This window comes from Xyrauchen texanus, chromosome 30, assembly GCF_025860055.1.
Source record: "Xyrauchen texanus isolate HMW12.3.18 chromosome 30, RBS_HiC_50CHRs, whole genome shotgun sequence".
NCBI classification, from domain to species: Eukaryota; Metazoa; Chordata; class Actinopteri; order Cypriniformes; family Catostomidae; genus Xyrauchen; species Xyrauchen texanus.
The window spans coordinates 685583-711808 of NC_068305.1; the positions used below are offsets into that span (position 1 = coordinate 685583).

General features: G+C 43.7%; 1 pseudogene; it reads right to left on the bottom strand.

Moving 5' to 3' along the window:
• Positions 1-24338, bottom strand: part of LOC127624113 (ankyrin repeat domain-containing protein 6-like) — a 48748-nt pseudogene extending 24410 nt beyond the window's left edge.
• Between the last annotated feature and the right edge of the window lie 1888 nt (positions 24339-26226).

Here is a 26226-nt window from a genome sequence, read left to right on the forward strand (position 1 = left end):
ACACCCACTATAGTGACCGTGAACACTTGTGGCAATGCTAGGAAATACTTGCATTGCATTTTAAATTGAGATGCAACACATTTCAGAACACATCAGCATGTGAAGTCCTGCTTGAGTATCTAGAAGCATCTGAGTTCAAATACTTGTGTATAGTGTGTTTCAATGAAATGAAATAACAAATCTTTCTTACATTGTTTCTGTTGCTGCTGTCAGCTCCAGCCTCCAATAACATGCGCACAGTCTTCCTGTGATTCAGAGCAGCTGCGATATGTAAAGCCGTGTCCCCTACCTGAACATCACAAGAGATTTCATTTACTAGTGAGCTGCTTTGCCATCTACTGTCTACATAGGCAGCATCCTTACTGAAATGGAACCTCATGCAGTAAATGACTGCTCTACATAGGCAGCAACTCACAAACAGCACTACTCATGTGAAGACTTGATTGATTGCACAGATTTTGATGTTAGCATGTTGCTAAGCTAACAGCAAGATACTCTATTAAATCTGAAGTGGTGCATTATGGTGCATTCATGTCATGCCAGAATTAAAGTTCTAAACTCTGAATTCTATGAAAGCTCCGAGTAGTGAACATATTTCTGTTTAATATGCCATCCTATTATGCCAACGTTATCTGGGGAGTTTTCTTTAAAGTTTTGCAACAACATATCAAGGTGAATGCCATTGGTGAAAGCCGGCATTATGAGTGTTGTCATAGAAACAAATATCTTCTGAGTTTGCAGGACGTGAATGGCTCCCAGTAGAAAGTCCAAGGTGCCATCTTGTTATTACAGTAATGGCGACATGACGTGAATGCGGCATTATTCTATGTTTGACTGATGCATAAAATAAAGCTTCTTTAACAGCTAAATAGCAGAAATGTAACAAAAATAAATAAATCAAAACGTTCTATAAATGGTTGTTTCTTCAACTTCGGGCACACTAGCATACTAGCATGTATGCTAAATACTTTAATATGTAGTCTTACTTTAACAGCTGAATAGCAGAAATAATAAATAAATAAAATGTTCTATAAACTTCTGGCACTTTTAGAACCATCAAATGTCTAGACAGCAAAATGCCATTAATAATGTATTAAAGTTGTACAGTTCATTCATCGCAGGAGATTTATGTCATTTTTGTCATTTCTTCTGAAAGTCATTGAGATTCCCATCAGTGTCATTTCCAGCATATCTCAAATTCTGAATAGCATTGTGTGCTGGAAATGACATTTTTAACATTTCTGAAATGTTTTTTTTGTCTTGTTAAGGTGCTGGTCGAGAGATGATGGCATGTGCCCTCAAGCAAAGCCATGTGCTCTAGTTTATTGGTTTTGGTTTGTTGAATAGTTTGTTGAAGTTAGCTAAGTTTGAAACAAAAAAATCTATATAGTATTTCATGTATGTGTCTTAAAGGTACTGGGTAAAATTAAAAAATGACTGGGTAATGCCATCCCTACTTCATATAACAAAAAGGAAAAGGGTTACATTTTTAGCTTTAATAACAATCGACTCCTGGGACATGTAATTGCTCGAAGTTAAAGAAACACTCAATTACAATTTCTATGTCAAGATTTTTTATATGACAGTTTTTTTTAACACACCAATACACTTTTAATAATAATAATAATAATAATAATAAACATAATAAACTGCAATATTTTGAAGTTAAATAAAACCTTTTGGAAATGTTTAATAACATTAATATGCCACGCCGAGATGTCAGGGACCATGTGATGATGTAATTACGTGATGAATTACAGATTCGTTTAAACAACCCGTAAAAAAATATGATCGAAATGAGTCCGTCAATACAGAAAATCAAATCAAATCAAATCACTTTATTGTCACACTACCATGTACACAAGTGCAACAGTAGGTGAAAGTCTTGTGTGCAGTTCCGAGCAACATATCAGTCATGACAGTGACGAGACATATAACAATTACAGTAAACAACATACTTACACAAACCAATTTACAAATCAAATGTACACATACTTACACAACACAATAATTATATACAATGTACAGTAAACAATACACACAATATACAATACAATAAGTAGGAGTATATGATATATATATATATATATATATATAGATATATATATATATATATATATATATATATATATATATATATGAAGTAGTATATTGAGGAGAATATGTTGACAGTCCAGTGTGAAATTATAGATTAATAAAGTGCAGTGCTAATTATTGATCGTGATAGATCAAGTGTTCAACAGTCTGACTGCTTGGGGGTTGAAGCTGTCATGTAGTCGGCTGGTGCGGGTCCTGATGCTGCGATACCGCCTTCCTGATGGTAGCAGTGAGAACAGCCCATGACTCGGGTGGCTGGAGTCTCTGATGATCCTCCAAGCTTTTTTCACACACCGCCTGGTGTATATGTCCTGGAGGGAGGGAAGCTCACCTCCGATGATGTGTCTGGCAGTTCGCACCACCCTTTGCAGGGCTTTGCGGTTGTGGGCGGTGATATTGCCATACCAGGCAGTGATGCAGCCAGTCAGGATGCTCTCTACAGTACTGGTGTAGAACCGTGTGAGGATGTGGTGGTTCATTCCAAACTTTCTCAGCCGTCTCAGGAAGAAGAGGCGCTGGTGAGCCTTCTTCACAATGGCCTCAGTGTGGACGGACCATGTGAGTTCCTCATTAATGTGGACACCGAGGAACTTGAAACTGCTGACTCTCTACCGGTGCTTCATTAATGGTGATGGGGCTGTGTTCTCCGTCTTTCTTCCTGAAGTCCACTACAAGCTCCTTGGTTTTACTGACGTTGAGGGAGAGGTTGTGCTGCTGACACCAGCATGTCAGAGTGTGCACCTCCTCTCTGTAGGCTCTTTCATCATTGTCAGTGATCAGACCTACCACCGTCGTATCGTCAGCAAACTTAATGATGGCATTGGAGCTATGTGTTGCCACACAGTCATGTGTGTACAGTGAATACAGGAGTGGGCTGAGAACACAGCCCTGTGGGGCTCCAGTGTTGAGGGTCAGTGATGAGGAGTTGTTGCTGCCCATTCTAACCACCTGACGTCTGCCTGACAGGAAATCCAGGATCCAGCTGCACAGCGAGCCGTTTAAGCCCAGAGCCCGGAGTTTCATATCTTTTTGCACTACTGAGTACTGGTCGGCGCTGCACTGTGTCTATTGTCCTGTTCATTGTCAGAAATTTGTTGCACGTGCACTTTATATAGGTATATGTAGGTTTTTTTTTTTTTTTTTATATAGGTATTTTATTTCGTTGTGTTGTCTCATGTGGTCCTGTGTTGGTCCTGTGTTGTTTTTATGTAGCACCATGGTCCTGGAGGAACGTTGTCTCGTTTTGCTGTGTACCGTACTAACTGTATATGGTTGAAACGACAATAAAAACCACTTGACTTGACTTGAGCTTGGAGGGCACTATGGTGTTGAATGCTGAGCTGTAGTCTACAAACAGCATTCTCACATATGTGTTCCTTTTTTCCAGATGGGAGAGAGCAGTGTGTAGTGTAGATGCAATGGCATCATCAGTGGAGCGGTTGTTGCGGTAGGCAAACTGCAATGGGTCCAAAGAGGGGGGCAGAACAGAGCAGATGTGATCTCTGATTAACCTCTCAAAGCATTTGCTGATGATGGGAGTCAGAGCAACAGGACGTCAGTCATTTAAGCAAGTGATTGTAGCTTGCTTCGGTACAGGCACAATGGTTGATGTTTTGAAGCATGTGGGGACTACAGACAGGGAGAGGGACAGATTGAAAATGTCCGTAAAAACACCAGCCAGTTGATTGCAGAGCTTTTATTCCCTTTGTAGTCCGTGATAATGTTAATTCCCTGCCACATAGTTCTAGAGTTGGTGGTGTTGAACTGTCCTTTAATTTTGTCCCTGTACTGGCGTTTGGCTGCTCTGATAGTTTTACGGAGGGATTAACTGGCTTGTTTATGCTCCTCTGCGTTCCCGAAATTAAAAGCGGAGGTCCGATCATTAAGTGCTGTGCGAACATCTCCGTTAACCCATGGTTTCTGGTTGGGGTAGATCTGTATTGTTTTGGTTGGAACAACGTCCCCTACGCATTTCCTGATGAAACACGTTACGCTATTTGCGTAAACCTCGATGTCGTCATCAGAGGCGGACCGGAACATCTCTCAGTCTGAGTGATCAAAACAGTCTTGTAGCGTCTGGAGGAATCAGTGAAGGATAATCATTAACTTAGCCGGTCCCGAACAATAAAGAACCCACTGTTAAAGCTCCCCTAATTACTGCAATAGCGCCGACTAGTCTCCACAGCACAATGCGCTATTGACAAAGAGACAAGGAACTATTGACAGGAAATCCTCGTGACTGCTAAGCCCCCCCCTTTTCCATATGACTCGCCTCACACCGCATGCTTTACCATGTGAGATCTTGAACGTAAAAATGTGTGTGTGTGTGTTTTTCAGTTTTAAACATAGAAATGTATGTCTAATGAAATATGTTTTAATCCCTGTGTGTTTATTTGTCTGATGATAGATTAGTAGTGTAGTAAAACCTGTTATAGTTAATAAGAGGCCTTATATGTAATAGCCTAACAGTGTATATCCACTTTTAAGGGTACCAAATATACTTTTCTTGGTATCAAATTAAACCTTACCGGAATATGAGTATAAGGTCACCTTTGAATCATGTTCTGCTATGTTTACCGTCTTTTGAGTGAGTCAAAGCAAAAGTCCTGACCAAATCATAAAGCATGCAAATGAGCCTTGACCGGACAAAGGGAGCAAATTCGCGCCCAAAACGGAGGGGCCTCATTGGGTCACTTCCCCCCAATGGGGGTGTGACCTCCCTACTTTAAAAGTCAGATCCAGCATTGAAATCGTTCTCTTTTGCTGCGCTCTTCAACTCTTCATCCTCTCTTTTGCTGCACTCTTCATCCTCGCTTACTTCAACCCTCTTCTCCCGGACCTCTTCAAGCCATCTTACATCTCTCACTTCTTCTCCCGATCTTCTGCAACCCTCCGGAACACTCGCCAACTATTCAACAAGTATTCCTAAGACGCTTCGAACTTCTCGGAATAACCCTTCAATTCCTCTTCAAGTGAGTTTCAACTCCACGCGCTGGAAACACCAAACCGAAATCCTCCATCTCATGGACGCCCCAAGGACACGGCATACATGCAGCCTTAGCCACACGCAAAGGCCTATTTGTGCAAGTATTTCCATTGAAATTCAAATGCATCACAGTGTGTAATTTCCTTGCTGGCTTCAAAGGGTTAATTGTTGTAATAAGTTTGCCATACCTCTAATAATTCTTTACTTTCCCTTACTGCATTTATTTTGTTTATTTTATGTTTATTCTATGTTACATGTATGTTTGTCAAGTGTAGTGATATATCATAGTGCCTTGTATTAAAATCAATTATACGCGTAATTGTCTGTGTTTGGTGGTCATAAAACAAAGCCTCTTTAATGTGCGATTTTAAGCTACGAGCTGATATTATCAAAGTAAGTTAACGTGCTTTTGATGAATAAGCTTATAACTAAGAATAACCCTTCTGGAGAATTGATCAGAAATATCTAATAAAGTGGTTTGGCGGACGAACTGACTGGTTGCGGTAGCCTACGGGTCAATTCCATTGAGGTGTTATTAAAATTAATATAGCCTGTCTGCATATGATGTATATTCCTAATTAATCATAATTCGTTGTGTTTAATTATCTATATATATTTGAAGGCAGACTCTTGGACTATATAAGCCCTTTTTGGGGCGTTTTTACATGTATTGGTGTCCGGGTCACATCGTATGATTGATCATTGATTACTATCAGTAACTGGATCGTTCTGAGGGCAGGTGCTTCCTGTTTCAGTTTCTGCCTGTAAGCGGGCAGAAGCAGAACGGAAGAGTGGTCTGATTTGCCAAATGGTGGGTGGGGGACGGATTTGTAGCATCCCGGAAAGGAGAATAACAATGGTCAAAAACCCGGTCCCCTTGTGTGTTGAAGCTGATTTGTTGTTGGTATTTTGGTGCGATTGTTTTAAAATTGGCTTTGTTAAAGTCCCCGGTAACAATGAACGCAGCCTCAGGGTGCGCGGTTTCCTGCTCACTTATTCTCCCATACAGTTCCTTGAGTGCCCGGTCTGTGTCGGCTTGTGGGGGGATGTACACAGCTGTGATGATGACCACTGTGAATTCCCTCGAAAGCCAGGATGGTCGACACAGAAGCATGAGATATTCCAGATCAGGAGAGCAGAAAGACTTGATAAAATGTACGTTCCTCTGAGCACACCATGATTTGTTGATCAGAAAACATACACCACCACCTCTGCTTTTACCTGAGAGGTTTTTCGCTCTGTCCGCTCGGTGCACGGAGAAACTCGCGGGTTCGATGGCTGAGTCTGGAATCTCCACAGACAGCCAGGTTTCTGTAAGGCAGAAAAATGCAGCAGTCCCTTATCTCTCGTTGGAAAGATATCTGTGCTCTCAGCTCGCAGAGCTTGTTGTCCAGAGACTGAACATTTGCCAGTAGTATATTGGGTAGTGGGGGTCGATTTGCACGACATCTTAGTCTGTCGAGAATGCTGGCTCTTTTTCCCCTTTTCCGTCTGCGTTTCCGCGGCCGGACAAAGGGCTCCGCTGGCGTGTTTGTAAACAGTGGGTCAGCATTGAGGAATATGAAGTCTGGTTTTCGGTGTGTAATTGCAGAACCAATGTCCAAATGTGTTTGTCTGTCGTATACAATAAGGCAGACAACATCCAAGACAAAAAAACTAAAAACTGTAAACAAAACAAACAATAAATTGCAGTGTTGTGTCGGAGCTTGCAGCACAGCAGCCATACTCGGCGCCATCCTGAGTCCAAAATGTATTTGAATGTATTCCAATACGAATGTATTCTGCATTGCTGATGCGAGACATGTGATGGCCCTTTACACGTATAAATATAACTCACTTCATAGACTTCAATGTATTCTGCAGCACTGACGCGAGTCATGTGATGACCCTTAACGCGTATAAGTATCACTCAATTCTGCACATTAATCATTGGTCTTCACAATCACAAAAGTCACTGATAAGGAGTTTGGATCACCTGAAATTAGATTTTTTTTTTCATGCATTTATTTATTTTGTGGAATTTAATCATTTTCCACAGCGCACCTGACAATCTTTCACGGCACACTGATTTGTGGCACAGCGGTTGGGTAACACTGATTTAAGAAATGGTAACTGTGAGAGAAATTTGATGAATCAGATTCACACATCAAGAGACTTTGACAATGGAGAACACATGGTACACCCAATGCTGCTGGATTATTAACACAGATAAATGTAATATTAAATTATGTTTAAAATTATATTTAGAATACAAAATCGCAAGTGTTCACACAGGTATTCTGATCAACTTCTGTCAGTTACAATTTACTACTAAACCTCAGAGATTTTATGTATGATGATATCATTTAAAAGTTTAAAAACATTTTGACCCATTAAAAATGATGTTTAGAATAAATGCCCTATCCTAAACTTTGTCAAATATAAACATAAAATAATGTTCCCCTTCTGTCGCTCTCTCCACGTTGTGTCAGAGAAGTGACACTAGGGGTCTCTCTTGACCGCCGATATTCACCTCTGGACTATGAAAAAAGGCCAATGAGAGTTGGCAACCAGTATTTGCATGTCCCGCCCCCAGACATACGGGTATTTAAGCGGCGCAAATACGGGAGTTCATTCAGAAGCCGATGGTCGTGTCTGCAAACTGCTGCGTATACACACCGAGTTCCTGCTATCCCTCTGCTGCATGCTGTTGGATTCTACGGCGCACAACAGCGGCTTTCTCCTGTTGCACGGCTGTGCACTTCCTGCACCTGAGCGCTTCGACAGCGCAGATTAAAAAACTCTCACGAGTTTTTTTCCTAAAAGAGTGATTTTATTTAAAAGAGTAATTTCCTCTAAAAAGCAAAACACAGCGCCGTTGAACGTCCTTTTAAGGACGCGTCTTTATAAAGATGAATTTCCGCCCCTGTGTTGTGTCTGGATGCGGTAGAGTGCTCTCCGCTTCCGACGGCCACAGGCGTTGTCTCGTGTGTCTGGGTAGCGATCAGACCGAGGCTGCGTTTGTGGGTGGTTCATGTTCTCACCTCGAGAACATGACCATGACAACGTTGCGGTCGCGGCTTGCTTACAACCGTGAGCAAGCCACTCCAGCCGCCCCCCGTGTTGCTCCTTCTTCCCACGGGATTGAGGACGATGTGGCTGGCGATGGAGGAGATTTGGGGATGGCAGCGGGTGCTGCTCCGCCGGGTACGCCCCCTCGGACCACCCGCACCCCAGCAGGCTTGTTGATTTCCGTCCGTGCTCGAGGCGGCGGCGACTCGCCTCACAGCCAGTCTGCTGACCCTCTTGCGATGGAAGCAGATGAGCTCGCCGCGGCATCGGAGGGCGTGGTATCTGATGCTGAGGACTCCCCTGGGCTGCCGCTTTTGGGCCTGCACGCCCAGGCTGAGGCCGACGCACAGATGACCGACATGCTTTCCCGGGCAGCCAACAGCGTGGGCTTGGATTGGAACCCTCCATCCTCCCCACAACCATCACGGCTGGACGACTGGTTCCTGGGGTCTGGGCACCGCTCACAGCCTCACCCCCTCCCCGGTCCCGTTTTTCCCGGAAGTGCATAACGAGCTGACGTCTTCGTGGAGAGCACCCCTCTCCACTCGTCACACCACCACAGGCTCGTCCGCCCTCACCACCCTCGACGGTGGAGCGCGCCATGGGTACGAGGCGATTCCCCAGGTGGATAGGGCGGTTGCGATCCATCTATGCACCGGAACCCCTACCACCTGGCGAGGTCGCCCCGTACTCCCTTCCCGGACCTGTAGAGCAAGCTCCTCGCTGACAGCGAAGGCCTACAGCGCCACCGGAGGCGCCGCTTCCGCCCTGCATGCCATGGCTCTCCTGCAGGTCCACCAAGCCAAGGCACTACGCGACATGCACGGGGGTGGCCCTGATCCCGACACGTTGCAGGCACTGCGCTCAGTGACCGACCTCGCCCTGAGAGCGACGAAGGTCACAGCGCAGGCGCTCAGGCAGGCGATGGCCATGCTAGCGGTCCAGGGACGTCAACTGTGGCTGAACATGGTCGAGATGCGTGAAGCCGACAAGACTCGCTTCCTCAACGCCCCTGTCTCCCAGTTCGGCCTCTTCGGCGACACCGTCGAGGACTTTGCCCAGCAGTTCTCCATGGTAAAAAAGCAGAAGGAGGCCATCTCTCACATCATGCCTCGCCGCAAGCCTGCCGCCACGGCCCATGCCCCGTCTGCTCGCCGAGGGCGTCCTCCCGTGGCCAGAAGGCAAGCTCCTGCTCCGCCTCAACCCGGGCCCAGCTCTCAGCCCCAGCGTCGAGCAAACCGCGGGAAGCACATGCCCTCTGTCTCACGGACCCCCTCGAGGACCTGGAAGGCTCCCAGGCGCTCCTGAGGCAATGCACCCAGAGCCCAAGACGTTAGCTCCGGAAGTGGTAAGACCGATCCATCCCCCGGTGGAGGGCCGGGAGGAGAATCCTTTGTTTTTTCATTTACCGCACCCCCTAACAAGTGCTGCGGTACCCAAATTCTCAATAAAAGAGCTATTTCCTTTGTCTCTGGGGCACATGGCCCGCAAATGCCGTTCTCACGGCACTCTGCTTTCAGGCCTCAACAGTCCCGGCTCCATTGACGCGGTGTCCCCGCCTTCAGCCCCACGACTGTTCCCCGGCCGGCCGGTTCAGACGAGTCCAGAGGACGCCAGCATCAGACCTCCTCCTCAGTCACGAACCCGCCCCCTGCCAGATGTGCGGAGCAAGATAAGTGCTTTGAGTTTATTCTCAGCACCAGAGCCTCGGGACGCCACATTGCCTCCCGAAGCCGCGTTACCTGTTCCGCACCGCTGCGAAGCCCCGCCGGGTACATCCAAAAAACTCCCCTTGGTGCCCCTAGCACGGAGTTTAGAGGCGTGGCTTTCACTGCCCAACCCGTCACGCTGGCTGCACTGGACCATTCGACTCGGTTACACAATTCAGTTTGCCAGGTCTCCGCCCCCCTTCGTGGGCATACATTTTTCCGCAGTACACGGCCAACATTCCCATACCCTGCGCGAACAAATCACCTCCCTTCTATTAAAGGACGCGATAGAGCCTGTCCCTCCAACCGAAATGAAGAAGGGTTTCTACAGCCCTTACATCGTTGTACCCAAGAAAGGTGGCGGCTTACGTCCGATCTTGGACCTGCGAGTTTTCAATCGGACCTTGTCCAAACTCCCGTTCAAAATGCTCACCCAGAAACAAATTATATCTGGCGCCCGGCATCTAGATTGGTTCGCAGCGGTAGACCTGAAGGACGCGTACTTCCACGTCTCAATTCGCCCTCGACATCGCCCCTTCCTAAGGTTTGCGTTCGACGGCCAGGCGTATCAGTACAAAGTCCTCCCTTCGGCCTGTCTCTGTCCCATCGCTTCTTCACGAAAGACGCAGAGGCAGCTCTTGCCCCGCTCCGAGTAGCCGGCATACACATACTCAATTACCTCGACGACTGGCTCATACTGGCCCACTCCCGAGAGTTACTATGCGCACACAGAGACCAGGTGCTCAGCCACCTCAGCAGTTTGGGGCTTCAGGTCAACTGGGAAAAGAGCAAACTCTCCCCGGTCCAGAGCATCTCTTTTCTCAGTCTGGAGTTAGACTCAGTCCCAATGACAGCACGTCTCTCCAACGAGCATGCTCAGTCAGTGCTGAAATGCCTCGCTTCCTTCAAGCCAGGTGCCGTGGTCCCGCTAAAACGTTTCCAACAGCTCCTGGGGCATATGGCATCCTCTGCGGTGGCCGCGCCACAACGTAAAAGTTACCTCTGCCTGCCACCAAACTTTCAAACCCTGGACAGACCTCTGCTTTCTAAGGGCAGGATTACCCTTGCAGCAGGTGTCCCAACGCGTTCTGGTCACAACCGACGCCTCCAAACTGGGTTGGGGCACCGTGTGCAACGGGCGCGCAGCCGCAGGCCGGTGGAACCGAGGACCGCTGCGCTGGCACATCAACTGCCTATAGCTGCTGGCTGTTTTTCTGGCCCTGCAGAAGTTTCTTCCGTTAATTCGGAACAAACACGTCGTAGTCAGGACAGACAGCACCACGGTCGTAGCCTACATAAACCGCCAAGGCGGAGTATGCTCCCTCCACATGTCACAGCTCGCCAATCGTCTCCTCCTTTGGAGTCAGCAGTGACTCAAGTCACTGCGCGCCACTAACATCCCCGGCAACCTCAATGTGATAGCGGACGTGCTGTCAAGACAAAGCTTGCCTGGCGGAGAGTGGAGGCTCCACCCCCAGTCGATCCAGCTGATTTGGGACCGGTTCGGCAAGGCTCAGGTAGACCTGTTTGCCTCCCAAGAAACCTCCCACTGCCCGCTCTGGTATGCCCGGACAGAGGCTCCCCTCGGGGCAGACGCGTTGGCACACAGCTGGCCGGTGGGGCTGTGCAAGTACGCATTTCCCCCAGTGAGCCTTCTTGCACAGGTGCTATGCAAGGTCAGTGAGGACGAGGAGCAAGTCATTCTGGTAGCCCCTTACTGGCCCACCCGGACTAGGTTTTCGGACCTCACGCTCCTCACGACAGCCCCTCCCTGGCGAATTCCCCTGAGGAAGGACCTTCTTTCTCAGGGACGGGGCACGCTCTGGCACCCGCACCCAGACCTCTGGAACCTCCACGTCTGGCCCTTGGACGGGATGCGGAAGATCTAGCCGGCCTACCACTGACCGTCATAGATACAATCAATCAAGCCAGAGCCCCCTCTACCAGGCATCTCTACGCTCTAAAGTGGCGTCTGTTCGCGGACTGGTGTTCTTCCCGAGCCGAAGACCCGCAGAAGTGCGCAGTTAGGTCAGTGCTCGTGTTTCTTCAGGAGAGGCTGGAGAGGAGGCTGTCCCCCTCCACCCTCAAGGTGTATGTCGCCGCTATCGCGGCCCACCACGACACGGTAGACGGCAAGTCTCTTGGTAAGCACGACTTAATCGTCAGGTTCCTAAAAGGTGCCCGTAGGATAACTCCCTCCCGGCCTAACCTGTTCCCCTCCTGGGATCTCTCGGTCATCCTTACGGGACTCCAGAGACCCCCCTTCAAGCCGCTTGACTCAGTTGGACTCAGGGCCCTCTCTCTCAAGACTGCCCTGCTGATCACGCTCACTTCCATCAAGAGGGTCGGGGACCTGCATGCGTTCTCTGTTAGCGACGCTTGCCTGGAGTTCGGTCCGGCAGATACTTTCGTGATCCTAAGACCGCGACCGGGCTATGTGCCCAAGGTTCCTACCACGCCCTTCAGGGATCAGGTGGTGAACCTGCAAGCGCTGCCCCGGGAGGAGGCAGACCCAGCCCTTTCACTGCTGTGTCCAGTACGTGCTTTACATATTTATCTGGACCGCACACAGAGCACCAGACGCTCTGAGCAGCTCTTCGTCTGCTTTGGGGGACAGCAGAAAGGGAACGCTGTCTCCAAGCAGAGACTCGCCCACTGGGTTGTCGACACCATTTCCCTGGATTATCACATCCAGGCCGTGCCCCCCTTGCGGGTCCGAGCTCACTCCACCAGGAGTGTTGCGTCCTCATGGGCACTGGCTAGTGGCACTGCCCTAGCAGACATTTGTAGAGCAGCGGGCTGGGCAACACCTAACACTTTTGCGAGATTCTACAATCTCCGAGTTGAGTCAGTATCGTCCCGTGTTTTCTCAGGTACCGAGCCCGTAGAACTCGGTAGCACGCCCACGATCTGACCGGGTGAATCGCTTGCACCTAGCGCCCTTCCCCCTAACCAGGGGAAACAGTGCGCCTTCATTCCCAGGAGATCTCAGGTTTGGGACACTGGTTGATTCCTCCCTAGCCCTCGTGGGTCGCAGTTCAGCGGAGGAACTCGCCGACCCAAGCCACTGCGGGAACCGCAAGCTACCCTGTACTGGTATAGGTGCTCCACAGGTAAGGCCTCCTTCGGACTCCCCCTGTGTGTAACACCACGGTTCTGTCCCCTCTGGCGAGCGGACTCCCATGTTTCCCTTAGGCAGTCACGGCTGCCTCGGTTGCCGTGCTGTATGTTCCCCCCTCTATGAGGCTGGATCCACCACCGCACCAACTTTTCCACATAGGCCCCTGTCAGTCAGGCCTCTGATGGTTTTGCCACTTAAACTTGCCTCCCCTCTCGGGTAGGCGTGGCCTCCGCAGGGTCTTCTCCGCCCTGAATAAGGGCTAAGACCCCCTTCCCTCAATGCATGTAAGGGCCCTGGCCTTAGTTGCTCTATGCGAGAAACATAGAGAGAAAAGAGGCCCGACCAGGCTTGGCCCATTCCCAGGTTGGCGGCCAGCACCTTGTTCCCCCCAGGGTAACGATAAGGAATCCTGATGGCTTAAATGGGGCATTGGGGAAGGGTACGTGCAGCCTGATACATTTGGTCGTCCTGTACGTAAGAATACCTGCTCGCTCCTGTATCAGCAGTTCACGTACACGGCTCAGCGCATGGCACTTTTATAAGTGGACCCCTAGTGTCGCTTCTCTGACACAACATGGAGAGAGCGACAGAAGGGGAATGTCTAGGTTAAGTATGTAACCTCCGTTCCCCGATGGAGGGAACGAGACGTTGTGTCTCCCCTGCTTCATGAATTGTTCATCATTGTTTTACTTTATTCATTTAGCTGTTTATCGTTTAATGGCAGGTCACAGGGGCATCAAAACACTTTTTGTCAAAGGTCAACATGTGTTCAATGGACTGTATCTTTTTTTCCTGGGCAATAATGTTGGAAATGTCCAATAGATTTTAGAATATTTTTCAGTCGCACAGTTTTCTGTGATTAATTGTGGTACATTAACACACATTAAAAAATAGTCATAACTATATTTACTCTATACTTGTTCTTAAAGAACTCGCAAGAAATGGGTTAATCATCTTACATTTTACATATTTAAGTATAAATATTGTACATTTATTTGATTGTTTTGCAGATATTGTTAATTAGACACATTTTTCCAGGTAGAAATCTTTGACAAGTATATGCCATACAATCAGAGGACATGCTGTAATTAAAAGTTGGGCAAAATCTGCCATTTTCCAGTGGACTTTTTTAATAATAGGATCAAATGGGCAGATTTAATCAAACTTCATTGGCAAGATACATTTAAGTGTACATTGGCAATGCATTTTTAGATATAAAACATATTGAATGCTGAAGTTTAAAATCTCAAATTGACACAATTCTAGTCTTTTTGGCTCTATACACCACCACAATGGATTTGAAATGAACGAACAAGATGTGCTTTAAATGCAGACTTTCAGCTTTAATTTGAGGGTATTTACATCCAAATCAGGTGAACGGTGTAGGAATTACAACAGTTTGTATATGTGCCTCCCACTTTTTAAGGGACCAAAAGTAATGGGACAGATTAACAATCATAAATCAAACTTTCACTTTTTAATACTTGGTTGCAAATCCTTTGCAGTCAATTACAGCCTGAAGTCTGGAACGCATAGACATCACCAGACGCTGGGTTTCATCCCTGGTGATGCTCTGCCAGGCCTCTACTGCAACTGTCTTCAGTTCCTGCTTGTTCTTGGGGCATTTTCCCTTCAGTTTTGTCTTCAGCAAGTGAAATGCATGCTCAATCGGATTCAGGTCAGGTGATTGACTTGGCCATTGCATAACATTCCACTTCTTTCCCTTAAAAAACTCTTTGGTTGCTTTCGTAGTATGCTTCGGGTCATTGTCCATCTGTACTGTGAAGCGCCGTCCAATGAGTTCTGAAGCTTTTGGCTGAATATGAGCAGATAATATTGCCCGAAACACTTCAGAATTCATCCTGCTGCTTTTGTCAGCAGTCACATCATCAATAAATACAAGAGAACCAGTTCCATTGGCAGCCATACATGCCCACGCCATGACACTACCACCACCATGCTTCACTGATGAGGTGGTATGCTTTGAATCATGAGAAGTTCCTTTCGTTCTCCATACTCTTCTCTTCCCATCACTCTGGTACAAGTTGATCTTTGTCTCATCTGTCCATAGGATGTTGTTCCAGAACTGTGAAGGCTTTTTAGATGTTGTTTGGCAAACTCTAATCTGGCCTTCCTGTTTTTGAGGCTCACCAATGGTTTACATCTTGTGGTGAACCCTCTGTATTCACTCTGGTGAAGTCTTCTCTTGATTGTTGACTTTGACACACATACACCTACCTCCTGGAGAGTGTTCTTGATCTGGCCAACTGTTGTGAAGGGTGTTTTCTTCACCAGGGAAAGAATTCTTCGGTCATCCACCACAGTTGTTTTCCGTGGTCTTCCGGGTCTTTTGGTGTTGCTGAGCTCACCGGTGCGTTCTTTCTTTTTAAGAATGTTCCAAACAGTTGATTTGGCCACACCTAATGTTTTTGCTATCTCTCTGATGGGTTTGTTTTGATTTTTCAGCCTAATGATGGCTTGCTTCACTGATAGTGACAGCTCTTTGGATCTCATATTGAGAGTTGACAGCAACAGATTCCAAATGCAAATAGCACACTTGAAATGAACTCTGGACCTTTTTATCCAGCGAGGACCTCCTGGAAATGTATATATGCCCATTTAACCACGGGAAGAGGGGAAAACATTAGTGAAGTTTCAGAAAGTAAAAACAAAAATGGATACAGCGGTAATTAAAAAATGAATCAAACAGTCAACTATTAATTGCAGAAATGAACGTGTTAAATGTCTTAGCCAGATTTTTTGTAGTAAATACTTCAAGGATTGTGCCTATAAAGAAATTGAAAAAATAAATAAACCTACCCTACAAAGTAAAAGCTGCGACAACTCGCCCCGTTCTCCTATTCTTGAGGTGAATACTATACAGCTCATACAAATCATTTAATACCAATGTGGTTTTGCCTATGGCGGAGAATGTTACCTTGTTTTTAGCATGAACATTGGCTCCAGCCTTCACCAGCAGTTTGACAGACTGACTGAAGCCGTGCCACGCTGCCTCGTGTAATGCTGCGTTCCCATTCTGAGAGAATATTTCAAAATAAAATAATATAAGTAACATCATTAAAAACATACAGTAATAAACATGTTGTGTTCTCTACTGGCATCAAGAGAAAGTGATTTTAAAGTATGTTTACCTTGTCCTGTCTATCTAGTGCACATCCTTCATGAATGAGTGCTGAAATGACATCAGTGTTGCCCACCACAGCTGCCCTCTGTAAGGCTGTCTGGTCACCCTGGGAACAAGAATACATTCCAGTGCATGCACAATATATTGGTCTATATAACAATATAGACAGTATATAATAAGTGAAGTGTGATTGTTTCTGTGGTGATTCTGCAGTGGAGCTGACCATGACAGAACAAATATTAACATTCAATATCTTCTGGCGTAGATAGTTTAGCGCTGTCACAGTCATGACCTACTGGCTGACAATTAATGGTCAAATAAATGAATAAGATCAACAATTTTATTGTAAGCATATATTGCACAGGGAAGTGACATACAGTATAATAATACTTTACATCACAAATTATTTACAAATGTTTCAAACACATATCTTGTAGTGTATTGAGAAATAATGATACTTTTCATAAATAAACAAAAGATACGTAATTCATGGATTCAAAATGATTTAATAAATTATTGTAGCATTTAAAACTAGTTCATCAAAGTATGCGAACATGTTTTAGGTAGAAACATTTACGTAGATATTATTTATTGTATCAAATGAATTAACTACTTGCTTGAACAACACTAATGTGGTGTCGTAGTAAAGCTTAGAAGCTGAACTTTAAAATGCATATAGGCAATATGACCAACTCTTATCCTTTAGTTTTTAATTCGCTGACAAATTAAAAGTGTTCCTTTTTATAACTTATGAAATATGATTATTTACTGTATGGGGCGGCTGTGATTCAGGTGGAAGAGCATGTCGGCTACTAATCGCAGGGTTGGTGGTTTGATTCCTGGCCCAAATGACTCCACATGCTGAAGTGTCCTTGGGCAAGACATTGAACACCGAGTTGCTCCTAATGGCAGTCTAGCACCTTGCATGCAGCTCTGCTGTCATTGGTGTGTGTGTGTGTGTGTGTGTGTGTGTGTGTGTGTGTGTGTGTGAATGAGTCACAGTGTAAAGCGCTTTGAATACCGTTAAAGTTAAAAAGGCGAGATATAAGTGCAGACCATTTACTGTACACCACTGTAAAACATATGGTCAAAACATCACAGATCTGAAAGGTCTAGAGCAGAATACAAACTAATGTTGTTTTAATCACATACCAAATTTTTATCGAGTGAAAGCCCTGAGATAAAAGCACAGTTTCTAAGTTGTAAAAAGATGTATTTTTGTCACGTGTTTGATTGTGACTTCGTGAAATATAAACTGCATATATAAACAGCAGATGCTCCTAAATAAAACGAGCTCAAACACAATGTGATATGATGCATAGACCTTAAAATAATCTTGGAGGAAATGTGACGCTATCTCAGATATTAGAGCTGTCTATTTGCGTATATAGAGCTGTCTTACCAGCATATACACTAGTCGAAGCAGGGCGGAACCTTTGTGATGTGTTTGCCCGGAGTCTTTACACTGATGCACACACACACACAACAGCCATGTCAGTGATGGGGAGAGGACCTCTTAACGCTATTTGATGTACAAAACAAGCCCAGATGGGGTAAATCATGTTCTTTGCAGCTTCTGATAGGCGCAGTTTAATTCCCACAGAAGCACGTCAAGTCTTAACATCACCAGAATGCAGAATTAGACATTTATGTCTGCAAGCGCTTTTCATGTGGAGTTCAAAGCGGTGCTTGACGTTGATGTTGACGCCCTTGTGCAAATCATGAATGCACCTTCAAAATTGCATGCAGCAAAGTGGATAGCCACTGTCTGCTGGCTGATTAACATTGTGGAGGATGTGAGTTTAAGAGATTTAATGCCCATTGCAATGAATATGTAACCTGTGTGGGGAATAGTTCTTTCAATTAGTCAACCTCCCACTTAGACTTCAGAAACGTTTGATTCACGATTAATCGCGAATATAAAGTTTAATCAACCTACAAATTGGTTACTTCTAGTTTCTGTATATTAAGCTGGGATAGGAGAAATTATTTTATCATGAAAAAATGCAAATTTCACCTTCAATAAATACTTTCTGAAAGCTCAGTCAACAAATGATATTAATGTTTTTTACACTTTCAATCATGCAATAAACATGAGCTCAGAAGAGAAAATGGTGCAAACACTTCATACTCACATTATCTTGAATATCCAGGTCACAACCGGCAGCAAGCAGAATCCTTACAACAGCAACGTGGCCCTTATAGGCAGCCAAATGCAGAGGTGTTCTGCCATTCTGCAAGTAAACAACACACACAATCAGGCACTGAAACAAAAACAGAGACTGTAATAGACATAAATCAAGCTGTGGGAGGAACTAACTAAAAGTAACAACACCAATAACTTAACTAATTTTTTAAAGGAATAGTTCACCCAAAAATGAAAATTCTCTCATTATTCACTTGCCATCAGTCTTCTGGCTATGTGACGGTCCAAAAGGCATAATTAGGCAGCATAAAAGTAATCTACAACTCCAGTCGATCATTTGATGTCTTCTGTAGCGAACTGATAGTTTAGTGTAAGAAACAAATCGCTAATTAAAACTTAATTAACTTAAAAATCACTTCCTGTCAGCAGTCGACGTATCAGTGACGTAAGCTCTATGCCGTGTTCATTTTTATGCTGCCTAATAATGCCTTTTGGACCGTCAAATAGCCAGTAGCCTGATGCCCCCATATACTTGCATTATAAGGACATTTTTCTCAAATCTTTATTTGTGTTCTGCTGAAGATTGACAGTCATACACAGCTGGGAAGGCATAAGGGAAAGTGAATAATGAGAGACTTTACATTTCTGTAAAGTCTCTTCTATATCTTTAAGGGTGCAGTATGTAAGATTTATAAACCCTTATTATTAGTGACATCTGTGGCCGTTAAGTGAACTGCAGCAGCTACATGATGCTCATGCTCGCTCTGGTGTACACCTCCTTTAGATTTTCCCGGCAAAAGCTCCTTTTGCAAAAAGACTGAAAATCAGTCTACAGGCTTTAATAAGCAACATAGGAAGTCCAGGAAGGGCTCATTTTTTAAGATGTGTTACAAGCCGTTCACAAATTGGCAACAAAAAATCATTACATATTGCACCTTTAAGTTAAAGTAATGTACAAACTACTTTTTCCAACAAGCAGTGGTGTCTCGTAAGACAATGAAACATCCCTTTATTTAGTAAAATATCACTGCATGAGCAGCTTACAGCAGAGTGAACTGATTAACAATGTTAATACCATCAACGAAATTACTGACAAAGACATCTTTTTTTCGTCTTGTCTTTGCTGTCATTTAAAAATTAAAAAACACCTTCAACAATAATAGGAGAAAAGAAAGATGCAGCATTACGACAATTAAACGTTTTAATTCAAATACAGTCAACGAAATTATAACAAGAATAAAATAATACAGCAAGATATTAACAATGAAGAAAAATTAAGAGAAACATCTGTTCCCCTTCTGTCTCTCTCTCCACGTTGTGTCAGAGAAGCGACACTAGGGGTCTCTCTTGAGCGCCGATATATACCTCTGTTCTATGAAAAAAGGCCAATGAGAAGTTGGCAGACGGTATTTGCATATCCCGCCCCCGGACATACGGGTATTTAAGCGGGACAAATACGGGAGTTCATTCAGGATTTTTCTGAGGAGCCCGAAATGGTCCGGCCACAACATTGGCTCGGCTCAGTGACGTGGCGGGGAAGACACAACGTCTCGTTCCCTCCATCGGGGAACGGAGGTTACATACGTATAAATTACATGCCATTTTAGAAAAAATGAATAAATAAGACATGAAATATTTTCTAAATTTAAAGGACATTTTGGTCAATAGACAAAATTCTTTATATGTTAAAACTGGTGAGGAATGCAGCTTTGAGAAGTCCAATTCATTGATTTTACACAATAATTTTACAAAACAATATAATACGTAGTAAAATGCTGCTGTTTATCACTGTTTTTGTCTTGCGGTCACCTTAATTGAGATTCTCAATGTTTGTGTGCAAGATAAATGCTGAAAAAAAGTTGATAATATGAGTTAATATTTAAATATTTACTTGAAGGTTGCACCACAATACATTTTTAAAGTCATTAAATACATTTGTTTGTACAAAATGCTATAAAAGGTTTTCAAACAATTTGTATAAAACAACATGAACTCAAAGATTACGTCTACAAACTTGACACGTGTTTTAAACCAGATTTTTAAATATTTCAAATTTGTTGTCACCTCAGACAGCCTTATTTATCAAATACCTGCATACTGTTTATGTCTTAAGATATACTTTTGAAACAGTGAGTATTTTAACAAAAACATTGATCCCCATTGACTTCCATTGTAAGTGTCTCACCGTAACACAAATTTGTGCTTTTTTTAAAGAAAAGGAGGAATGAGTCGAAATATTTTTTGTGTAATCAACATAATTCAGCTCAACATGAATTGAACCCGGAATATTCCTTTAAATGACTTCGACATTGCCCCTCCCCAATAGCTTCAAGGTAGTAAGCCACTTTTTATTGGTAGCTCATAACTACCTTTTCAAAATGTAGCTTGACTGTAGCTGTTTTACTTGAAATTGAGTAAGTTGTCAAGCTACAGTTTGAAATTAGCTTCCCCAACACTGAATATATGTGTATGTGTGGTAAAACAGAAATGTCCAAACACTAAATGTTACCATGACCAAACCATTTACATAATGAACAGGCCTTAAACAAAGATTTAATACATGATTTCAAGCCAAGGATAAACATGAAACAGCACAGGATAAACACTGGTTAATAATGACATCGTCCTAATGGAGGGAACGAGACGTTGTGTCGATGTAGTGACACTAGGGATCACTCTTGAGAGCCCCAAAACACTGCAGATCTTTGAGAAAAGGCCAATGAGAATTGACAAGTGGAATTTTGCCACTCCCCTGGACATACAGGTATAAAAGGAGCTGGAATGTCCACTCTCATTCAGTTTTTGTGCTGAGGAGATTTATGGTCTAGGCCATTTCAGCAGCTAATCCAGCGTTGTGGCAAGAGGCACACAAAGTCTCATTCCCTCCATCAGGGAACAGAGGTTATGACAGTAACCGAGACGTTCACATCTGTCACTCACTCAGCGTTGTGTCGATGTAGTGACACTAGGGTCCCTATAGAAAAACGCCACAACAGCTGAACTGTGTTACATTAACTGCTGATGCAGGTGCAAGCAAGCTGCTGCATGCTTAATAGCAGGTGCATCAGTCTGCACATAACCTCCCCCAATGTCCCATGCTACTGTCGCTGTGTTGTCGGACCGGACCAACACATGCTTGCCCCGGATCAATGTCAATAGACTCAGCAGTGTGAGCAGTACAGCCAGCAACACTAGGCAGTTGATGTGCCAACACAGCTGTGGTCCTGTCAAGAAGCCAGTGGCTGCATCCTCGTTGCACACAACGCCCCAGCCCGACTTGGAGGCGTCTGTGGTGACCATGACGCATCTGGACACCTGCTGTAGGGGTACTCCTGCCCACAAAAATATGACGTCTGGCCAAGGGCTGAATAAGTGGCAGCAGATTGGCGTGATAGCTACACAATGTGTGCCACAGCGCCATGCCCATCTCACTCGAGTCTGAAGCCAGCGCACGCTCGCTTGTGAGGCGCGCTATCATTGAGACTGAGTCCAACTCCACGCTGAGAAAAGAGATGATCTGAGAGAGAGCTCGGAGTACTTGCTCTTTTCCCAGTTGACCCAAAGTCCTAGACGGCTGAGGTGCATGAGCTCTAGGCCCCAGAGCTGCCTCTGCGACCTTCGTGGAGACGTGAGGGGACAGGGACAGGCCGAAGGGGAGGACCTTGTACTGATACACCTGGTCGTCGAAAGCAAACCATAGGAATGGTCTGTGTTGGGGTAAAACCGTGACATGAAAGTACGCATCCTTCAGGTCTACTGCCGGGAACCAATCTCATATATTTGTGCGTCAGCAGAACGAAGGTCTGTGCAAGGCCCGGTTCAGAACTCGCAGGTCCAAGGTTGGCCGCAACCCACCGCCTTTCTTTGGCATGATGAAGTAAGGGCTGTAAAACCCTTTCCTCATCTTGGCTGGAGGGACAGGCTCTATCGTGCCCTTGTGCAGAAGGGTCGCAATCTCCGCATGCAAGATGAAGTGGACACTGCTGAACCGGGGCGGGCGCCTGTTGATTTGAATCGCGTAGCCGAGTCAGATGGTCCTGGCCATCCACTGTGACGGGTTGGAAAGCTCTAGCCACGTGTCCAACACCCCTCGGGGCCACGATGACCACAGGTCCGATGACGTGCCAGTGGTGGTAAATCGCAACTTAAAACATGTCTTCATAAAAATATTAAGATTGATACATGGGCATTATAAAAAGATATCTGCTATTGAAATCAGTGTGAACAGATTGCTATTGAACTTTAGTAATTGTATAAGGTGGCGTGAACACAGATTTTGGATAAAATATTTGTCATTGTTTGCAGACAGTAACACCATCCAAACAGTGAAACCACATAATAAATAACAGATCTACAAACATTTCTAAATTCATGTAAAACACAATTTTTTTATTATTATTGGTAAGTTAATATATTTTATATATTCTATTGTTAATTCTACAGTAGCCTATTGAAGAATGCAATCATTTAAATTAGTTAAGTTGTTTATTTGATTCACATAGGCACTATATTTTTATTATTAAATATATCTCTCTTATCTGTTATTAAAATAATGCTTATGTGTCTGACTGTACGCCTTAACCGTAATAAACAAATCGGTAACACTTTACAATAAGGCTCATTAGTTAACTACATTAATTAACATTAACTAATAATAAACTGCACTTATACAGCAATTGTTCATCTTTGTTCAAGTTAATTTCCACATTTAATAATACTTTATTAAAATCTTGTTAATATTAGTTAATGCACTGTGAACTAACATGAACAAACAATGAACAGCTTTATTTCTATTAACTAACATTAACAAAGATTAATAAATACTGTAACAAATGTATTACTTACTCATTGTTAGTTCATGTTAGTTATTAATACATTAACTAATGTTTAATAAATGAACCTTATTGTAAAGTGTTACTCTCTGCCAAGAGACCCGCCCTCCTCTGACTCTGATTGGCCGTGAACCTGAAACAAACCAATCAATCCAACGATGGCAGCGAGTATTACCCAATCAGGGGCAGAATAGGACGAGTCTTCACAGAATGCCGGTGGGATGATTTGCATGAGATGCTGCATTGACGACAACTCCGAAAATACAGGACAAACCCTGTCCCGTTTTGATTCAAAACGGGACGCGCTATTTTATTCTCAAATACGGGACGATTCCGTATTTTAAGGGACGGGTGGCAACCCTACTGGGCTTTGGCAAAGGCTAAACAAGTTTTTTTTTAATGCTTTGGCTTCAGCTATGCCTTCATGCATTTCACTTCTTACTATGTGTGATGAAACAGTCACTCCGGTTTGGCTTCCAAAAGCTTTTGACAGCTCTGAGACATGGCGATTGTTAGCAAAAGACGCGGCTGTCTGAACATTTCAGGAATCTTGTCACAAGTCTATCCGTTTTGAATTTCTATATCACTTTTGCTACTGTGTTTTGACTCTGTAATAGTGATTTGCTGGCACTCTTGTACCATTGTCCCCTTTTGTGCAATTAAATCATTCTCTGACTCTGATTTACACTTTAACTATGCCTGTTTGAGGTTCAAAAGAATAATCTGCTGATCAATGTCCCTCAACTGCACCAGAAAACATTTGATTAAGTTTTATATTAGAACTTTCAGGAGGGTGTACTCATTTTGTTTCATTAGTATCTGAATAACCAGAGTTGCTTAAAAATTACATTATACATGAACACTAAATATGTCTTATTTGTAAAGAGAAAGCTGAATTTGTTAGGTTTCAGAGGGGGTGTACTCATTTATGTTGTGTACTGTAATTCATGTATTATTTTAGTGTCCACACATACAGTTTATGTTTAAAAAAGCAAGCATATAACTAACCTTGGTAACGGCTACTTTGGCCCCTTTGTTGATGAGCTGAACAACATGATCAGTTTGGCCCTTGCTTGAGGCTACGAGGAGACGTTCGGAGAGTGTGCGCACAGATGATGCATCCTGCTGTGTCATGAATTAGGAGACGACTGAGGAGGGGGGAGAATTTTTGTGATCAGAAGCAGAAATGGGATGAGAGGAGAGATGAACCATAGATGTCTGGCTCTGGGAGGGAACGAACCCTCATGTCATTTAGAAAGGCCTGAAGGGAAAAAGGAAATGGTACAACTGTCATAACAGCAGCAACAGAGTGCACTGCAAGGGTTCCCCATGTGCAGATATTACACAATGAGGAGAGAGGTTTTTGCCTGCCTCTCCACAGTTGTCAGCCCTAAATCAAGTTAAACAGTGGGTTTAAATCTGTGCTGTAACAAGCATCTTGAGACAGAGAACGTGCATATATGCACATTCACACATGTGTTCTCATTGTGTTTTCTTGTTTATTATTTGTTGCCTGCAGTTCATTTAGTCATTTTGATTTAATTCATGATTAAATCTGTTTGAAGTTCATCATTTTTCTCTCTGTTTAATTAAGTGATTCATCGGGATTACCATAAATACTCATATGCTTGGAACTTGTCTATTTGTGGAAATGTCGACACCCAAATGATCTGTTCATCTTATATCTTCTGAAACATACAATTTACATATGTAGAAGAACTCCTACTGTCTCTTCATCATTCCAGTTAATCCATTTGCCATCACTGTTCAACATTTTTAACTGCTTTCCATCAGAGAGTGAAAGATTGTACTAAGTGCATGATTATTTAACATGTGCTCTAAAAACATTATGCATGCACGTTCTCAAGTTAACTGACAGGTGATCTGTATCTAAAAGGTGATTGTCTCTTTTACCTGTAAGGAGGGACTTCCTTTTCTACATCCGCCATATTGTGTGCTCCAATTTCTTCCACTAATATTAAAGGCCTGATGACATGAGGAATCCAATTTACCTTGATTTTTTGACATCTAAGAGGTCATTATACTTAACTCTATATATTTGAAGTGACACTGCTTCATTTAGCATAACTTTGGAAGTGATGAAGTAACAAAAAACGTGTTGGTTTTTGCTCATTTATTATTACAGTACTTTTGTCAGTAAAAACTACAATTACATAAAAAAAAAAAAAAAAAGAATAATTATGTAAAAAAAAATACAGTAAAAACAACTTTACATAATATCCTGTAAATTTTACAGTTTAAAACTGTTGTTTTTACTGTATGTTATACAGTGCAGTTCTGTCGTTTATATTATTCAATTATTAACTTAATATATTAACCTTCTGAAAATGTCAAAATCTGCTTTTCCCTTTATAATGTATTAGGGTTTTTTCCTCCCCAATGTGGAACGCCCAATTCCCACTGTGCTCTAAGTCCTCATGGTGGCGTAGTGACTCGCCTCAATCCAGGTGGTGGAGGATGAATCTCAGTTGCCTCCGCGTCTGAGACCGTCAATCCGCGCATCTTATCACGTGACTTGTTGAGCGTGTTACCGTGGAGACGTAGTGCGTGTGGAGGCTTCACGCTATTCTCCACGCCATCCACACAACTCACCACACGCCCCACCAATTGATGAGCCCTGCTTAATGAAAGTATTTTTATTGGTATTAGAACATGTGAAAAAAAACACAAACATTTTGTTAAAAGCAATCACTTAATAGTTTATCATATCGCAGTTCATATCACAATATTTTTCAAAATAATCACAATACGACTTTTTGTCCAAATTGTGCAGCCCTACAAATACTGCATATAACTGTAATACAGGTATGTGATAATTGTAACATTACGTAATGAACAACAATCACAATTGTCCATCTGTCATCTTCAGTCTAACTTCTGACAATACCAGTAATCACATGACAAACCATAAATACATTACTATGAACACAAACAGCATTAAGGAGATCAGATATGCACATACTGTATAAGCGTGTGTGATTTTGTTATGGTTCTAGGGGAGAGAAATAGGAGTATAACATACAGTGCAAATGTAATCTTCATGACTTCATTCTCTGGCATGCAAACAACTAAAAGTTCTGAAATCCATAGGACTTTAACTCTATTGATGTATTATTAT